This window comes from Alosa pseudoharengus, unplaced genomic scaffold, assembly GCF_046254945.1.
Source record: "Alosa pseudoharengus isolate Yale_2024_CS ecotype anadromous, Long Island Sound unplaced genomic scaffold, YU_APseudo_1.1 YU_APseudo_1.1_scf_4, whole genome shotgun sequence".
Classification (NCBI taxonomy): Eukaryota; Metazoa; Chordata; class Actinopteri; order Clupeiformes; family Clupeidae; genus Alosa; species Alosa pseudoharengus.
The window spans coordinates 43,985,877-44,004,358 of NW_027468774.1; the positions used below are offsets into that span (position 1 = coordinate 43,985,877).

The 18,482-nt window shown below is 39.4% G+C and overlaps 1 long non-coding RNA gene across 2 annotated transcripts; it reads right to left on the reverse strand.

Moving 5' to 3' along the window:
- Positions 1 to 15,449: 15,449 nt before the first annotated feature.
- Positions 15,450 to 18,482, reverse strand: LOC143101626 (uncharacterized). Of its 2 annotated transcripts, XR_012982494.1 has the most exons (7): positions 18,132 to 18,482; positions 16,842 to 16,950; positions 16,690 to 16,752; positions 16,512 to 16,544; positions 16,298 to 16,390; positions 16,150 to 16,206; positions 15,450 to 16,065 (listed from the first exon to the last, which is right to left on the reverse strand). It is a non-coding gene; the product is annotated as an uncharacterized LOC143101626 (long non-coding RNA). The 2 variants fall into 2 exon arrangements; XR_012982493.1 differs by having other exon boundaries at positions 16,690 to 16,950.

The following is an 18,482-nucleotide window of genomic DNA, read 5'->3' on the forward strand; positions in this document are numbered from 1 at the left end:
ATCGAAGAAAACAAAAACAATACAAAATTTCTCTTTACCACAATCTCCCGCCTGACGAAGAGCCACACCGAAGTAACTGAATCTATCCCTATTTGCCTAAACAGTAATGACTTCATGAACTTTTTCAATGACAAAATTGAAACAATTAGAGATAAGATTAATAACCAATCAGTCTCACCAAATATTCATACTCCATTGCTGAACGGTAGCGAAAATATAATTGAATCACAGATTAGACGAACAACGTTGAATTTATTTACACCTATCGACATATTAGACCTCACTTCCACAATCTCTTCATCAAAATCTACAACTAGTTTACTAGATCCTATTCCTACCCCTCTTCTGAAGACTGCTCTCCCTTTCTTGGACAATGCTCTGCTCCAGATTATAAATAACTCACTACTATCAGGCCATGTACCACAGTCGTTTAAGTTATCTGTTATTAAGCCATCCTTCAAAAAGCCTACCCTTGACCCTAACAACCTGGCCAACTATAGGCCTATATCTAATCTCCCTTTTTTGTCAAAAATACTAGAAAAAATAGTGTCTGTACAAATTGGTACCTTCTTGCATATGAATAAAATCCAAGAATTATATCAGAGCTCACCACAGTACTGAATCAGCCTTAGTTAAAGTTTTTAATGACCTCCTCATCGCTGCCGATAATGGACATATATCAATATTGGTCCTCCTGGACCTCAGTGCTGCCTTTGACACCATAGACCAGCGGTCCCCAACCACTGGGCCGCAGGACATTCCTAACCGGGCCGTAGCCTACGACATGAGTTTAAAAAAATATGCATGCAAACTAAACTAAATTTAATTCGCAATAATGTCACGTTTTACATGGCATAGGCCTATATGCAGTTGTTTGATTGCACGCATGTTTGCATTTTGCAAGGTCTATTTTCTTACGTCTGTCTGTCCCGCCTTCAACACATATTGCCTTCAGCGCTGCGCAGCCTCAGGTCAGCTCACTTCACTTGATCAGTTCTTGGCGAACGGTAGTGTCACACGAAGTTAGCTAAACTGCTAGAATGAGCATCAAAAACAAGCATCTTTAGCAGGTCACTGGCCAGAGTGTTTGAGTTGCGAGAGCCGCTGCAGAGATTTCTTACAGAAAAAAAGTCACCGTTAGCTGCACATTTTAGTGATGAGGACTGGGTGTCAAAACTCGCTTACCTGTGTGACATATTCGGGTTGCTTAATGACCTCAACCTGTCACTCCAGGGGAGAATGACGACTGTCTTTAAACTGGCAGATAAAGTCGCTGCATTTAAAGCCAAGCTTGATTTGTGGGGACGATGAGTGGACCGGGGTGTATTTGATATGTTCCAAACAGTAGTGGGGGTTTTGGGAGAGACTGAGGCAGGGCCCTTTCTCTCGCAGCTGGTGCGCGATCACCTTGTTGCGCTTTCAAATGAGTTTGAGCGTTACTTCCCATCCTCCAAAGATCTACGGCAAACCAATGAGTGGGTCCGCAACCCATTTGTCAATAGTCCTAACTTGTCAGCGCAGGAGGAAGAGCAGTTGATCGAAATTGCAAATGACGGTGGTCTTAAGAGTGTGTATAAGGAAACCTCTCTGGCGGGTTTTTGGATCAAAACCAAAGCAGAATATCCCGAGATAGCCGTAAAAGCGCTGAAAACATTTCCCACCACGTATCTATGCGAGGCTGGGTTTTCGGCAATGACTGCAACTAGACCAAATTGCGCAATCGACTGGACATCTCAAACACACTGAGGGTGTCACTGTCTTCCATCACCCCCAGATGTAAGTGCACGTTTAGTTCCCATGTTTTGTTCCCATATTTTGTTAAGCATGTTCACACTTATAGATGTAGCTTTAAGTTGTTCAATATTCATAGTTCATATTGTTCAATTTTCACTTCTTCAAGTTCACGTTTTTCACAAGAGATCGTTACCTTCACTGTTCATACATAACTGGAGCTAGTTCTTTTCAAGTAATGCATGCACAACACATATGGAACATGGAACCCCCGAACCCCCCCCCCCCCCCCCAAGGCTCGGTGAAAAAAAAATAGGAATCAAACCGGTCCATGGTACATAAAAGATTGGGGACCCCTGCCATAGACCACAATATACTACTCCACAGGCTTGAACATTCGATAGGCATTAAAGACTCAGCACTCGCTTGGTTTAGATCATACCTTTCTAACCGCAGACAATTTGTACAGGTTCACAATAAACCGTCTACCCAGACTATGGTAAAATATGGGGTGCCTCAAGGCTCAGTACTAGGGCCCCTGTTATTTTCTCTCTATATGCTTCCTCTAGGCTCAGAAATTAGGAAACATGGCATTAAATTTCATTCTTATGCAGACGATACACAACTATACCTTTCCATAAAACCTGACGAATTAACTCCGTTAGCCAAACTTGACACATGTATAAGAGACATAAAGACATGGATGACAAATAATTTCCTGCTCTTGAACTCCAATAAAACAGAAGTCATGGTTTTAGGTCCTAAAAAGACGAGGGATATCCTATCCTCATCACAGGCTACATTTACTGATCTTCGACTATCCTCATCCACAAGTGTTAAAAATCTAGGAGTTACAATTGACCAAGACCTATCACTAAGTAATCACATAAAACAGATTACCAAAACTTTATTTTATCACTTAAGAAACATTTCAAAGATAAGGAAGTCTTTATCCATACCAGACGCTGAGAAATTAATCCATGCTTTTGTCACCTCAAGGATTGATTATTGCAATGCTCTATACGCTGGCTGCAATAACACCTTTCTAAAGAGCCTACAGCTTATACAAAATGCAGCTGCTCGCACACTCACTAGAACTAAAAAATATGAACATATTTCCCTTATCCTGGCATCTCTACACTGGCTGCCTGTTAAAAGTCGCATTGACTTCAAAATATTACTTCTAACATACAAAGCCATTAATGGCCAGGCACCAGAATATATTAAAGATCTCCTGGTCCCATATAACCCACCTAGACCGCTACGATCACAGAATACTGGCCTTCTTGTAATTCCAAGAATCTCAAAAACTACAGTAGGAGGCAGAGCTTTCAGCTATCGCGCACCCCTCCTCTAGAATAATCTTCCTTCCTCAATTCGACTAGCAGACACCCTCCCTATTTTTAAGTCTAGACTTAAAACATACCTCTTTACTGCCTCCCATAGTTAGGTATGGTGCGGTGTGGAACTTCACCCACCTCAGGGATTTTTGGAATGGACCACCCTGCTGAGTCCTCGTGTGACTGGCACCCCAGTCGCGCGTGCGATGGTGGTCACTGACCATACCTGCGCTGGTGCCGACTACCCCTCACCATACCTTAGTTATGCTGCTATAGCATAGTGCTGTCATGGACTTTTCATGTGTCACGCCGTACAACCCCCCCCCCCCCCTCTCCTCTCTCTCCTCTCTCTCTCAACTCTCCCTCTCTTGCCTATTCTCACTATGATATACTGTAACAATATATAGTGTACCACTAATTACTTATTGACATTAAGCATTTTGTTTTTCAGTAATACTAACCCACTCTACATCTCTCTTTTTCCCCTTACTGTACCTCACTTTTGAGGTACATCATCACCAGTCATCAACCATCCATGTGTTGGCCCTCCTCTCACCCATCTCACCTGAAGTCCGATCCTCGACTGCCCTATTACCAGGGTACCCGCGGAGTCTTAAAAGTATTAAAAAGTATTAAATTTCATTTTCCTAAATTAAGGCCTTAAAAAGTCTGAAATTTTTTCACGGAGGTCTTAATTTTTCAAATGATCAGTAGATTTAGTCTAATATCCTCACATAGCGTAAATCAGACAAGGATTAAAGTTCTCCGTCATGCAGATCCGGTGAGGAAAAAAAATAGGAGGGGGGTCTATCACCTTTTCTTTTCCTTTTTTTAAGGCAACTACAAATATTAGCTCCGATTAATGAATGTGTGTGATGGTAAATATTTAAAGACCTAATAGTGTTCTTGAGAACTTTCTGTGTCTCAATCAGACCGATCAAGAAGATACGTCACCCATGAGTTTCGCTTTGTTTATGTTGTAGCTACACGCTTGTCTCATTGGCCTGGGGCGGTTGCTTAAAAAAAAAAGAACACGTCTGGAGGATGGTCAAAGTTGGATTATAGTGACACCATCGAGACAGCTGATGAGGTTGCCCAATCCATTTAACTTTTTTGGATATGATATTGTGAGCTCTATGTGCGAATTTGGAGGCTGTGTTATTTCCGTGCATCAATGTAGACAATTTCTTACTATCGCAAACTCTTGTCAGGGGAGGTCATTCATTTTGGGTGTCACCTATGACTTGAACAGATAGCCTGCTGCCACCCGATGTAGCCTACTATTATTGTTACAGTTTTTGATCAATGCAACTAACAGTAAAGCGACTCAATATAAACCATAGCCTATGCCTATCCCGTCTTTTTTCACAATTTGCGACGGAAGGTTTTGACTGAGCATGTTAACATAAAATAAAAATATTGCGAACTGTTGAGTAAGGGCACTGTAAAAAATGAATCCTGGTGCCAAGGAAATTACACAAAAAAAATCAAGTATGACTTAATTTCTTGAAGCAGTCGCCTTAAAAAAATATCTATTATGTTTTTCCCCAAATAAATCAACTACATTTGCGAGAAAAATATTCAGAGAAAATGTTCCCTAAAAGAATTGTGGGAAGTTGCACAATTTCTCGCTGATAAATGTGCAGCCTTTTCCTCAAATATTTTGAACATCTGAAAAACGTCCTTCAGTTGAGATTTTGAAAAGAATGCCTCGAAGACGGACGCCATTGAAGTTCTACGGAAGCGTATTAGGGCCACATGAACAGAAAATATTTTTGAAAATTCCGAGATAAAAGTCAAAATTTTCGAGATAAAAGTCAAAATTTTCGAGAATCAAAGTCAAAATTTTCGAGAAACAAAGTCAGAAATAATTTCTGAGATTAAAGTCAGAATTTCTGAGTAAAAAAGTCAAAATTTTCGAGATAAAAGTAACACATTTTGAGATAAAAGTCAAAATTTTCGAGAAACAAAGTCAGAAATAATTTCTGAGATTAAAGTCAGAATTTCTGACTTTAAAGTCAAAATTTCTGACTTTAATCTCAGAAATTATTTCTGACTTTGTTTCTCGAAAATTTTGACTTTTATCTGACTTTTATCTCAGAAATTATTTCTGACTTTGTTTCTCAAAGATTTTGACTTTTATCTCAAAAATTTTGCCTTTTATCTCGAAAATTTTGACTTTTTTTCTCAGAAATTCTGACTTTAATCTCAGAAAATATTTCTGACTTTGTTTCTCGAAAATTTTGACTTTTATCTCAGAATTTTCAAAAATATTTTCTCTTCATGTGGCCCTAATACGCTTCCGTAAAGTTCAACATGGAATAGTAAAAGGTAAAGTATTTTGTTCCTGCTACTTGTGAAAGCTAGCATGAAAACTACTACAAATATACAATTAAGTAATGTCACATCACAGGTTTTTTCATACCAACGTGTTTGACCTTCTAGGAAATATTGGTGAAGTTAGCTTAACAGTAGCAAGGTCGCTAACGTTAGCTGTAGAAGCTAGCTTCTACTCAGATGGTTGGTAAACTAACCAGCAAGCTAACCTTAACTTCGGTAGGTTATATTATAACCTTATCAATTTGAAATGGCCACGTTTATAATCATTTGTAATAATTGGGACACTCTAAACTGACATTAATATAATATTGGAGTCGACGACGTCTTAATCTTTTTGTAACGAATTTGAAAAGACGGTTGGAACTTTAATAGCCACTGAGGGAATAGCTAACATGCTAACGTAGCTGGTTAACATTAGTTAGCCAGGACTCCACTGTTCTAAGCGATCTAGTGTGGTTTCAAATGCTTGTCTGGCACTAAGGGATCTGTTGACTGACTGATTAAAGCAGTCTGTCAACTAATTGACGTTTGATTGAACTGGACACTATTTGCTTTTAATTCGGGTTATATATATTTTGCTCGTAGCTAACGTTAGCTGAGACCACCAGGGCATTCTTTTAGGCATTTGTAGCATACACGTGGTGTAAGGTAACTGTTAGTGTTGTTGGTTAAGGTTAGGTGCATTGTCCATTCTCAGTAATAGAATGGCACTGATATTAGTTAAGTGTCTGTTGGTTTTATTTGGGTTATTTAGCGATTATGTTAACATATTTGAACACATAAACACTTCTGTTTGTCTGCGGTTAAAACATTTGTTAGTCTACATGGTAAATGATGTCAGAATGAATTTTGGAAGTCCTTTGCTAGTTAAGTTAGTTGATATACTGCTGATAGTCAATTGTGGTTCTTGTTTTTATATAATTATGGATTTTGTTTGTTTTAACAGGGTTGGCAAAATGCTCATCAAGGTCCAGTACCGTGGACTAAAAAAGTACCTCAAACTGCAGCCTGGTTTTTCTTATGAAAGTTTCATTGAAGAAGGTGAGGTTTTATGTGAGCTTAGCTAATAAATTTGAAATCAATGTTTGCATGCATCTGATATCAGATCACTTGGCCAGTGGGTAAGGTAAAAAAAGATTTTGTTACCCTTTAGTTGAATTAAATGAACTAAAATTGGAAACTGAATTTGTTAAATTCTTAAAGCAACCCTTTAAGATTCCAATTTTGTGTTTTTGCAGAATTTGGGCCAGCAGGTTCTTCTACTCTAAATGCTTCACTTTTCTGAAGTGATATGGAGAGGTCCTCTTCAAACAAGGGACATCAATCTCCTGGTGCAGGAGAGAACACCTCTGCCATAGGGGATACAGCAGAAAAGGCCAAATGGGTGAGCATTTAAAATTAAAATCTCACTAGGAGAAATCCTTGTCTGTCCTCCAAATGCGGAAGCCTGGCTTTGTGTTCTGGTAGTGTCAAATCAACGGGCACGTTCAATTTTGCAGCACTACACAGATCTGGCTGAACGTAAGGCATGTTTTTTAGATTCAGCCAGATGTGCTTGCAGATCCAGTGCTGCAAGATCGAACGCGCCCGCTTATTTGACATTAACGGAACACGAATCTAGGCAATTTTCTTCCTTCAGATACAGGTCTTGTTATAATCTCCCTGTACACTTTCAAAAGTTTATAACACTTTTTTTACAGACCCTCACCACACTACCAAGTGTACATATTTTGAGCACTGCCAGTGGTTTAAAATAGCGTTTGTTTTTTCAACATGCTTGCTGCACCCTTAGCTTTCACTGTAGCCTATGCCCATTCAGTGTTAACGCAAAAAACATACTTGCTCAAAACTTCACCAATTAACACAATTTTGCTACCACACTTAAATAGACCCTAGGTTTTTTGTAATCTTAAGTTACACTTTAATACATCTCCTGTGTTTTTAGAGGGTGCAGGTAAGTTTTCTCTTTACAAGTGTATCACCGTTATTGTTTCTCTTTTACCCATAGATGGTCCAGGAGCTCTTCTGGATAACAATGGAGGAGTATAAGAGATTGAGCCCCTTGACACACTGCACAAGACGGCATCATATCCTGGTCAGCCACATTGTTGAAATGCATGGGTATGTTTTGTTTTGTAATGTGAAAAAACAAAGTAGAAGCATTGTTGTGCACATATAGCCTCACACACAACTTGCCTGCAGCGTGACAAGAAAAACCTAAATTTGGTAGTAGAATTGTTGTGTAAAAACAATTTTGAACTGATGTTTGTCCTTCTTTACACTTCTCTCATCTTCTCAAAGGAACTCTGGATCTCATTCATAGTCACCATTGGGTCCTTGGTTACCTGTCTGACCAAGGCCCCTTTGTCCCGGATTACTCAGTTTGGCTTGCTTTTTTGCGGAGAGTTGGAGAATTTTGTGTAGATGTTGATGAAGATGATATATTTGTTATATCTCTGTCAGTCATCTGTATCTGTCAATACATCAAATGTATTATGTTCCAAGTACACTGTAAAACTAGCCTGGGTGTTCCCATGCTGCCTTGCGCGCGATTTGATTCACGCTGCTAAGACAGCCTGGAGACCATGGAGCAAATTTTCGCCTGAGATAGGGAATGAGTTATGCACAGACGCATGTGATAGACATCCGTGGCACCCGATAAACGGATCTGTGAATTTTTTTTCAAATACGAGAAAATTAACGTTTGGTTTCCAGACCACGTCTCATTGAGAAGTGGTGGCGCTAGCCAGGCTACTGTAAAACTGAATATTTTTAAATGTTTTTTTTAAATCCCCAAGATATTGTTATTTTTTTTCTCAACGTCAGGTTTAATTTACACTGAATAAATGCTGTTAAATGAAATACTGATTCTCTAATTCTGTATATACACCACATCCTTTAAAATGTATGGTAATAGACTTATTTAAAACATGCATAACTGCTCAAAATAAGTGAGGCAACTATATTACACGTGATTTTATCATGCGATATTAACCAGAAAAAATCAGGGAAATTTCCTTGATTTATTTTGAATATGCTTAATTACATTTAGATATTTTACAAATTTTTTTTTTGTATACATGAATAATTTAAGTAAATTTCCATGATTTGTTAACGTCTATATTCTTAAAAATAATAGGGTTATATTTTTCCCTAATATTTTCACATGTAAGTTGCCTAATTTTTTTCATGCATTCCTACTGTGTCATTTTTTACAGTGGGGGTCAGTCGTGTTTGTGACGCACAGACAGCCTTGTAGCCTATTTTGCTTAGGCCTCATTTTAACGACAGTAGGTTGTGAGTGTATGTTGACAAAAAATAACCATGCAATTAAAATAGTCAACTTAAAACTTTGCTATTATTAATATTATTCATACACAGAGGTCATTCAATGTGCTTTACATAAACATCAATGTGCTTTACATAAACAACAATAAAGGAAGGCACAGGTGTCAAGTTAAAAAATAAATGGAGATGGGCGGCTGTTGGAAACGGGGAGAACTAACAAGCCATGGTGTAAAAAAATAAAGTGCCAGGGGTTTGCTTTTGCGCGGTTTGCTGCAAGAAAATTGTTCATGGATGCAATAGGAAAATGTTTTAGCACGCCAACAATCAGAAGACCACCATAAGGTTAACGTGCACTTGCACTTCAGGACATCTTCCCTACCTGGTGCAACTAGCCACCACGACCAGATAGGCTACGTTTATCTATGGCTGACAGTGATGCCAGTAACGCGTTAGTCTATTTTGACCACTTTTTTCAGTAACGAGTAATCTAACGCGCTACTATTTACAAACCAGTAATCAGATTAAAGTTACTTATCTAAGTTACTGTGCGTTACTATTTTTGTCATTTTCCTTAATAAAAATATATATTCTTTGCTTTCTTCTTGTCTTGGGGATTATTGTCATGTAGGCTATGCTCACGTTTTCAGCATGAGGACAATTCACGTGCACACAAACGTAAACAACAATGGAGGGAGAGATGCGCATTTCATCAGTCATTACTTTGAGTTTGTGTCAGCTAAACATGACAACATTAAGGTACATTGTACATTCTGTGCTGGCGACAAAGTGCTGTCTAGCTAGACATCCCAAGTCTCCCGAAGTTTTGGGAGTCTCCCACATATTGATAGCGGCTTCCTGACGCCCGCAAATTACATAAAATCTCCCGGAACCTAGAGCGAACAAGAGCACGCAAGCCAGACCGGACTTCAAATCAAAGATTCTAGAATCTTTGCTTCAAATCGCGTGTGCATAGCTTAATGCGCACACAACGGAGAGGGAGAGAGAGAGGAGTGGTGTGTTTGTGCCTGAAGCGCATCCAAGACAGAGAGCATCCTGGTCTGTTTTGCTAAATCAACCAATCAGTTTTCAGTGTAAGTGCTTATATCCATAGGTGCCAACTCTCACGCATTGGCCGTGAGACACACGCATTTGATTAGTTTCACACACTCACACGCCACACCCCCGATTTCTCACGCTGAAGTGTCAACCCGGTCGGTCAGATGCCTGAAAAATTAGTTTAGCCTATCTATAAATCTACCTGTTGAGACACGGTTATGCTTTCAGAGACGGTGAAAGGGTTCAAGTGCACCCCGTCTGTGGAATTTTCTAAATGTTCTCTCATTTGCGATGCTACTTCAGAAGCCGTCCCAGGCGCATTCCCCCCGCATTTCCCCGGCTTCAGGTATGCTTTGAGTATTATTGAGTAGGCTATTTTTCACGCTGAAGTGTCAACCTGGTAGGTAAAATACCTGGCAGATGAGGTTCAACTAAACTAAACCTATACATATGATATCACACATCAGGTGAACGTGCGGAATCTAAGCTTTCCAATGATATTAGCGCCAAGTTGCTGTGATAAATGGTTCGCGAGAAAATTAACATTGAACCGACGTGCAATTTAGGCTAATCATATTTGCATTTTGCACACAGTGCACACCCATTACTCTCGGTTTAATATTTCACTAACCCTTCACACAACACCTGGCAAACCCAATATCACAATAAACAGCAAACCGTAACGAATACGAGGATATAGCATGCCTCTGTGCAATAAGTGGTTCCTGAGTAATCCGGTTTTGAAATTGCAACACATTTCTACATAGCCTCATTGGGGCGAAATTATAATGTATTCTAATGTAAACTATTTGTCAGTAGGCTTACATACATTTTTGTAAATTGCTCAGCCGTAGATTATCCCACTATATGGTTCTTATATTGTCAGGTTCCAGCCAATTCCATGACAGATAAATTACTATTTATATTGGCATGCTTCCTAGTGACATTAATGCAAAAATATGAAGAAAATCAAATAACGAGACACAAATATTGATATAAAGCCTGACATAAGCCATATGCAAACATTCACATTATGCAGATATGGTTACATCCTGAAAAAGGAATAACATGTAGGCTATAGGCTATGGCCATTACAATGATCAATATATCATCCTAAATAAACTGAATAACACAGGTGACCACTTCTGCATAATTTCATGGAGTGCTGAAATATACACACATTTTTGAACATTTCTGAACTGTGAAATGTAGCATATGTTTTTGTGGTTTTGAACTTATTGCAATATCACCATAACTATTACACCTGTGTGTGCATGGTTATAATTCTGAAGTGCAAAATAGCTTAGGCTACAGCACAAATATTTCCATAAAAATAAGCAAGTCTGACCTCTGAATTTATTTAGAAAGTGCACTTGATTGATGCATTTAAAAGTTAAAATAAACAAACATTTCTTAAATTCTTACAAAACACCCACCCACTTTTTAAAATTGTTGTTTGGACCCCCTCACTTTTGCCGTGCAAAATACCAGTGCTGTTTTCAGCATCTGTTTAGTGCTTCATTGTCATTTTCTTTGGATTTACGGTTAGTTTGATATTTAATTTACTTTTGGACTGTTTGATTATATTGTTAAATGTTGGGACTGATGGGCACTGAAATCTGGGGAGGTATTTGATGATCACTATTACGTTCCATGTAGTTGAAAGAGTGTCGGGATTTCAAACAAACCATCCGCTTTCATTGAACGTCTGCGGTGCTGTAATGGAAACCTTATAGCCAAGTAGCCTATTGAGTTTTTTTAAAATTATGCATGATTTACTTTTTATTAATTTCGTAGGCTGGCTTTATTTTGTTATATAGAAGTATCTAAATAACCTGTTAAAATGTACCAGAATTCAGGAAATTGCATCTAGTCCAAAAAAAAATTTCTGGGGGAGGACCCCCATACCCCCCCTCTGAAATGTCCCACCCACTTTAAGAATGCCTCCAACGCCCATGGTCCTAGTAGTAGTAGGCTAGATCCCTTTGATACCAATGTTCATTTAACTCTGGGACCCTGGTCCCAGGGATGGATTACTGCACGGGCCTTCCGGGTCCAAATCCAGGGGCCCAAGGTGTCAGGGGGCCCTGATGCCCAAGCCTTTGCATGGAATCATTGCCTCAATATCAACACATCAGGATGTAGGTTATGAATCTGAATGAATTTAGTATTGGCAATCCCCAAAATGCTAGCCTGACGAGCCAGACCCACATTAAAATGTAGGGTCTGGGCACTCACCGTTTGCAGTGCTCAGTCCGAGGGGCGGGATAATCGGTTGTCTTTCAAATTCCCTCTGCACGCAATAGGACAGCACTGAGTCCCATGCGTTTTCCCACCAGCGGAGTTAGTTGGCTAGTTCAAACTTTTGCCATCTCAAAACAAGCTTAACTCGTGTCACACTGTTGGCCAACAGCAATATCCATCTTCTTTGTTTTCAAGTAGCAGGGAATTCAAGCCAAACCGTTGCAACTCTGCCATCAATCATTATGTTATGCCCCCCTAACGACTCTATAGACGATTTGATTGGCCTGATAGAAGTTTAATTTTTCGAGCTTACAAGCCAACGGAGAGTTGCTAGACTAGCCCTGGAAGCAAATGTAATTTGCTGCCGCTAGGGTGTGTCTAGATTTCTAAGCTACCAAAATGCACCAGAATACAGGAAATCACATCAAACAAATGAAAAAAATTCTGGGGAGGACCCCCAAACCCCCCTACCACATATGCGACAATTAGTGGGGAGCCCTTAATGCATGTGGGCCCAGGGGCCCGGAAGTTCATAATCCGTCCATGCCTGGTCCCTACACCTGAGAACCACTGATGTACGTTTTTTTTACTGTACGGTATAATGCTGAATGAGCCAAACAAAAATTTCCGCAGCAAAATTTTGGTTGGCCCCACCAAATCTCACTCCAAGGTTTTTTGAAAAGTTGGCAGCCCTGCTTATATCTCTTTTCTCCCAAACATAATTAATCAGTTCAGTGAGTGTATCTAGGAACAGAAGCGTCATGGCAGCGTCAGTGCCCCTCAAAAAGGAAGATTTAAGACCCATTTTACATCAGACTACACAAAAGTGTACCCAATTGTCTCAAAAGATTAAAACATAATGATAATCTTGCACGCTGCACTGTTTGTAACTCATTGGAAAACTTGAGTTGTCTGTAAAACTCAAAATTACCATGTTTTCATTAAATGCAGATGAGGCAACAAATGGAAATATGAACAATATCTAGACTGTTCTGATTCATTACTTTGATGAGAAAATGTGAAGTCTTGCAAACTTGATTTTATAGATTTTACTTAGTGTTGAATTGCATATTAACAAGAAAAAAATCTCCCCTTTAAACACTTTTGGCCTGAAGTAATTAAATAAGTGTAAGTTAAAACCTTGCTACAATATTGCTGCAGAAAAGAAAAGAACAGCAATGGCTAATCAGCAATGGTCAGGGATGGTACTGAAATATTGTTTTGTTCAACAGGAAAACTCAATCTCAATGAAGAACACTCTCAATTCGCCTTATTCACATGGCGGCCATTTGCGGCTAAAACGAGGCTTCAGGGTACACAAACCATAGGATTGTTATGTTCTATGCATTCACCTCGTTTTGGTGTTTATTTGGTGCTTTACTTTGCTGTTTGCATCTTTTTGTACATTAAAAAACAATAGGTCGCGACCGCAAAAGGGGTGCTATCTCTATAGGTAGATATGAACAACGTATGACTTATGGCCTGAAAAAAGTTCAGTCAAACGATTTTTTTTTTTTTCACTTTAATCCCTGAAATCAACTAGGTTCTATTCCGTGTAAATTTGTCCATGAAGCGGGACATTCAGTCTAGAGGTGGATTTTGTCGTTCGTTCTCATGACACAGTTCGCGTCGTTCAGTTCGCCAAGATGATTCGTTCTGAATCGTTCATTCTTTCGTTCAGTCGCATTTCCGGTAGCCTACAACGTAGTTCAGCGGTAAATCATGGAATGCAGGTTCTCAGCTCCTCGTTTGTGAAAACGGTCAACACAACACTGTAGCCTAATTGTAGCGGAAAATAGAGCTGCAACTAAATGATTATGTGTACTTTTAGACAAAACAGCAGTAGCTAATGTGTTCATTCATCTTGACATTAAATTGACACATTGAAGTAGACTACGGCTAGATCAGCTAATTTCTTTTTTTTAAATGTGTTCATTCATAAAGGAACAAAGACCCAGTAGGCTATGCCGACAAACATGTTTAAAGGCTTGGCAGAAAGATTATATTGATGAAAAGGTTTCAAGTCCCCATTTTGCCCAGGCTACAGAGCCATAATCACTCTGCTTCTTCTGCTTCACTCCGCCAAGAACGAGTGACTGACTTAACGAGAACGACAGACCGAAGTGAAACAGGTCTTGGCGTGAGAACGAACGAGACGGATTGAAGAGACATTTATTAACCTGACATGACACAGAAAATACAAAGACAGCATGCATTTACCATTAGACAGATATTTAAATGTAAATGCCAATATTGAAATGCAAAATGGAATTGTTAATGTACATTATCGTTATTTTTTTATCGTATGCTCTCCCACTAGTCTCACTAGCCCATTTGTTTTTTTTCATGGAAACGGTTGCTATGCTTTCATGCCCCTCATTGGCTAATTCGATGAGAACGTTTTAGAAACAATACAGACAACAGCATACGATTGGTTTGGCTCTCGCCTTAGGAAGCTGGGCCAGAGGCATTCACAGCAGCACTAGGTCAGTGTGATTCAGCGACGAACGAAAGAACGAACAAGAACTGGAATGGCGAACTAGTTCAGGTCGTTCATTTTAAAGACCCGTTCGAAGGAACTAATTCGTTCGCGACCGACCCACCTCTAATTCAGTCACGTTACTACCGCGACAAAGCTTTGCGTTGCCACTGCACTGCTGTCATGTTCATGTTGGCATGTTCAAACACTTGTAAATAGTAATTATTTGAGGTTTAATCTTACCTTTAATATTATTTATTCTATCCGAATGGGTGCGATGTAGGTATTAAATTTAATCTGAAATGGTATTAAAAAGGTCTTAAAAAGTCTTAAATTTAGGTCTGACAATTCTGGGGGTACCCTGATTCCCAGCTAACAATTTATGGTTTCCAAAACGTTCTAGGAACCATAGTTTTTGGTTTCGGAAACGTTAGTTTTTGGTTCCCAAACGTTACCCTAAGGTTAGTTTTTGAGCAAGTTTTGGTTCCCATGGAAAGTTTGCTGAACGTTCCGGAAACGTTAGTTCTTGGTTATATAAAACGTTCCCCTAACGTTATCTAAAGGTTACAAACTTTAGAGAACCTTCCCCTAACGTTCCCCAACCGTTGCAAACTTTAAAAAACCTTCCCCTAACGTTCCCTAACCGTTGCAAACTTTAGAAACCTTCCCCTAACGTTCCCTAACTGTTCCCATAACGTTCCCTAACATTTAGGGAACGTTCCCTTCCCTAAATATTGCAACCTTTAGGGAACCCTCCCCTAACATTGCAACCTTTGCATACTAATTACTTTAAACAGCACGAGCAGGAATGCATTATTATATATTAGCAGGAAAGAATGAACTGGCAAAATCGATGGAACTTATAACTTTAATATAAAATTATCAAAAGAGAAAAAAAAACAATATAAAAGGCCTCACTGTATATATATATATATATATATATATATAAAAAAATTAGACTTAGTGTTAGCTAAGTATATTAACATAAGGCATTTGACTTTGGTAGGTGCTACATTCAACAAATAGACACACCGTACAATAGACAACAATATACATTGTGGCAGATACCAACACAATATACAAAGACATAATACCAATACAAGTACACATGGAGTGGGCTGTTGAGTGCAAAGTAATAGTGCAAATGTAGAGTGCAAGACGTATATTGGAATGATAAAGTATGTAATGGGCAGGTAAACGGTCAAAGTGGGGATGACCCCACTTATCTGCAGTTCAGGAGAGTGACGGCAGTGGGAAAAGAGTTGTTCTTGTGTCTGGTTGTTTTTGTGTGCAGGGATCTGTAGCGCCTGCCAGAGGGGAGGAAGTTAAAGAGTGTGTGTGCAGGATATGTGGAGTCTTTGGTGATGGTCTCTGCCCGCTTAGGTCCCAGAGTACAAGTCCTGGAGGGAGGGCATTTTGTTCCTCCTCTCCTGCAGCTCAGTGACTGTCGAGCAGGACGACAGCAATATGTCATCGACTGGAGCAGAGGGAGGTGACTGGGAGCTCCTTAAGAGCATGAGCAGCTCATCCATCTTCTCCTCAAATGCGTCCATTCGCTATGCCATGCGGTAATGGTTGTCCTTATTGCTATGGAAAATGGATGGTGTTAGTTTTAGTTGTTAAATACATTATATACCTGCATATGTGAACAAATTAAGTGAGTGTTCTTACCTCTTATTTCCGTCTCCATGGCCAAGCCACCTCCCTCTGTGTGATGAGTCACTTGTGCTGTTTACAACAACAAAAAAGTTACTTACTCTCAAGTTCCTTGTCATGAAATTGTATTTACTTGGAAATGGAAAATTCAAAGACACTGTACCTTCAACTGGGTCCCAAGATGAAGTGGCAGGCGTTATAATAGACCCATCCAGATCTGGGCAATGAGCTGGTTGCCTGTGTGGTGTTGACTCATCTAAAAAGAAATTAAATATGAATATTGGTCAGTTAATTTATGGTAGGTTTCTTGCACATGACATTTGCAAAAGATAAACCTATGCTGTTACATTAAACAATCGCTAAAAAGAAAAACTCACATGCAGGTGGTGGAGGCAGTGACATCTGCTGACCTAATAAAAGGCAGGAAGAGACAAATACATCAGAACAGTAACATGATATGCACTAGGTTAATAAACATGAATGTCAGTAGTTCCATGGTAGGAAATATGACTCAACTGGTTTTCTTAAATAATACATGTATAAATGTTAACTTACAGACAGGGCTTCCAGGCACACGCACCATCCTGGAATGCTTTCTTGCTTGCGGAACGGATTCATCTGAAATAAAAGACCATGCAATCTGCACTGATTGCAAAAAGAATATTTGAATTGTGCAAATAATGTAGTCTGTATTTAAGAGGTCTTACCATCACGTGACCATGCACTGCCTTTTGTGGACGCTCGCATCTTCTTCCGCCTCAATGCTAGAAGTGTCCATCAGCCGCTGACATTTTTCCATAGCTTTGGTGTATGAATCTATGTTAAGAGAACAACGTTTTTGTGAGCCAGTAGTAGAGCAAAGCAGTATTTCCATATAGAGAAAACTATTATTGATAGTATTGCAGCAATCAGTCATCTGTACACAACCAGATTTTCTTAACTGGATATTTGGCCCAGCTTTTGACTTGATTTTTGTATTGTAGCCCAGAGAATTTCTAATGGGGAGACACAGCATCCATAGAAATGCATGGGCGTAGACCTCAGACCTCTGAAGTTCGCCTACAAAAAGGAACCAAAACTGCCATCTTTGCCTATAAGGAGATGTTAATTTGGGTGTTAATTTAACCTAACTACCTATGACAAGTTACATTGCAAGTTAGGTCTGGGGTAGCAAAAATCTAAGTTGCTGTCTTAACGTAGGCCTGTTGAAGATCACAGTTAGCCTACCACTCGAAGGCAGAGGACAAACGTGTGTTGAGCAAAATGTCTGCATTTCAGACTTCTTCGTCCACGGGAGAGTGCAATAATTCTCTCCCCATGTTATTTTCCCATAGCAAAAATTGCAAGATAGGCTACCGGATCTCAGCTTTTTGAAGGCAAAATTCAGAGGTCTATTCACTTGAATCGTCTATCCGATCAACTGTGTTGCAAAATGGCCGCCGACAGTGTAGCCTACTATAGCCATCTCTATGGCTCTAGTGTAGCCTACATATGCAGGACTGTTCAGTAGGTTATACCAACTTAAAACGCCTCACCATCTCAGTATACCCACTTAAAATAGACTAGGATACATTTGGGGTTGATCACAGTATAGCCTACCCACTACAGCTAACTAGCCTACATCACAGTAGCCTAGATCCAGCTACATACAGTAGGCCTATATCCACTAGCCTACACCACTGCTGCCGAGTGACTTGCCTAAAAGGACTGACTGTACACTAAAACTAATTAAAAGAAACGGTAGCCTAGTGCTATTATTTGTAACATCAACGTGAGCAGGTTAACACGATGACACAAAACATACAATGCTGCAAAACATAACACGTTGAGAACAGCTCAAACAAAGACGAACGAGCAATGTGCTCTGGTAAATTACAAACTTGGCAGAATCGGAATATAACAAAGCCCTACAAGTGAAAGGACTTAAGGTTAAACCTCAAACCCTTGCATTACAACCACTAGGCCTACATCATGAAACTGTAACATATTTCACTTACTTTCGTGAGATCGAATTCAAGACGAGTGTAATCCATTCCAAGACTTCTTCCAGCAGTGTTGAAGAATCACGGAATTCAAACAGAGACCGTTTACGGAAGTCAGGACAAGACTTCAATCGATCACCTGAAAGCAGAGGCGCTGTCTTCCCCCTACTGGCGTGGGGGTAGGCCTACGTGTAAGGGAGAGCCTGTCTGATTGAACTGAAGTGAATTGTGAAATGAAATAAGTGAATTTTCTTAGTTGTGAAAAGTGTTCTATTGATAGATTTTTGTTTAAAGTTCACCTAATACGTAAAAAAAAGCACAAAAGTATATATTTTTTATTTAGTAAAATTGATATTAGCCTAAAAT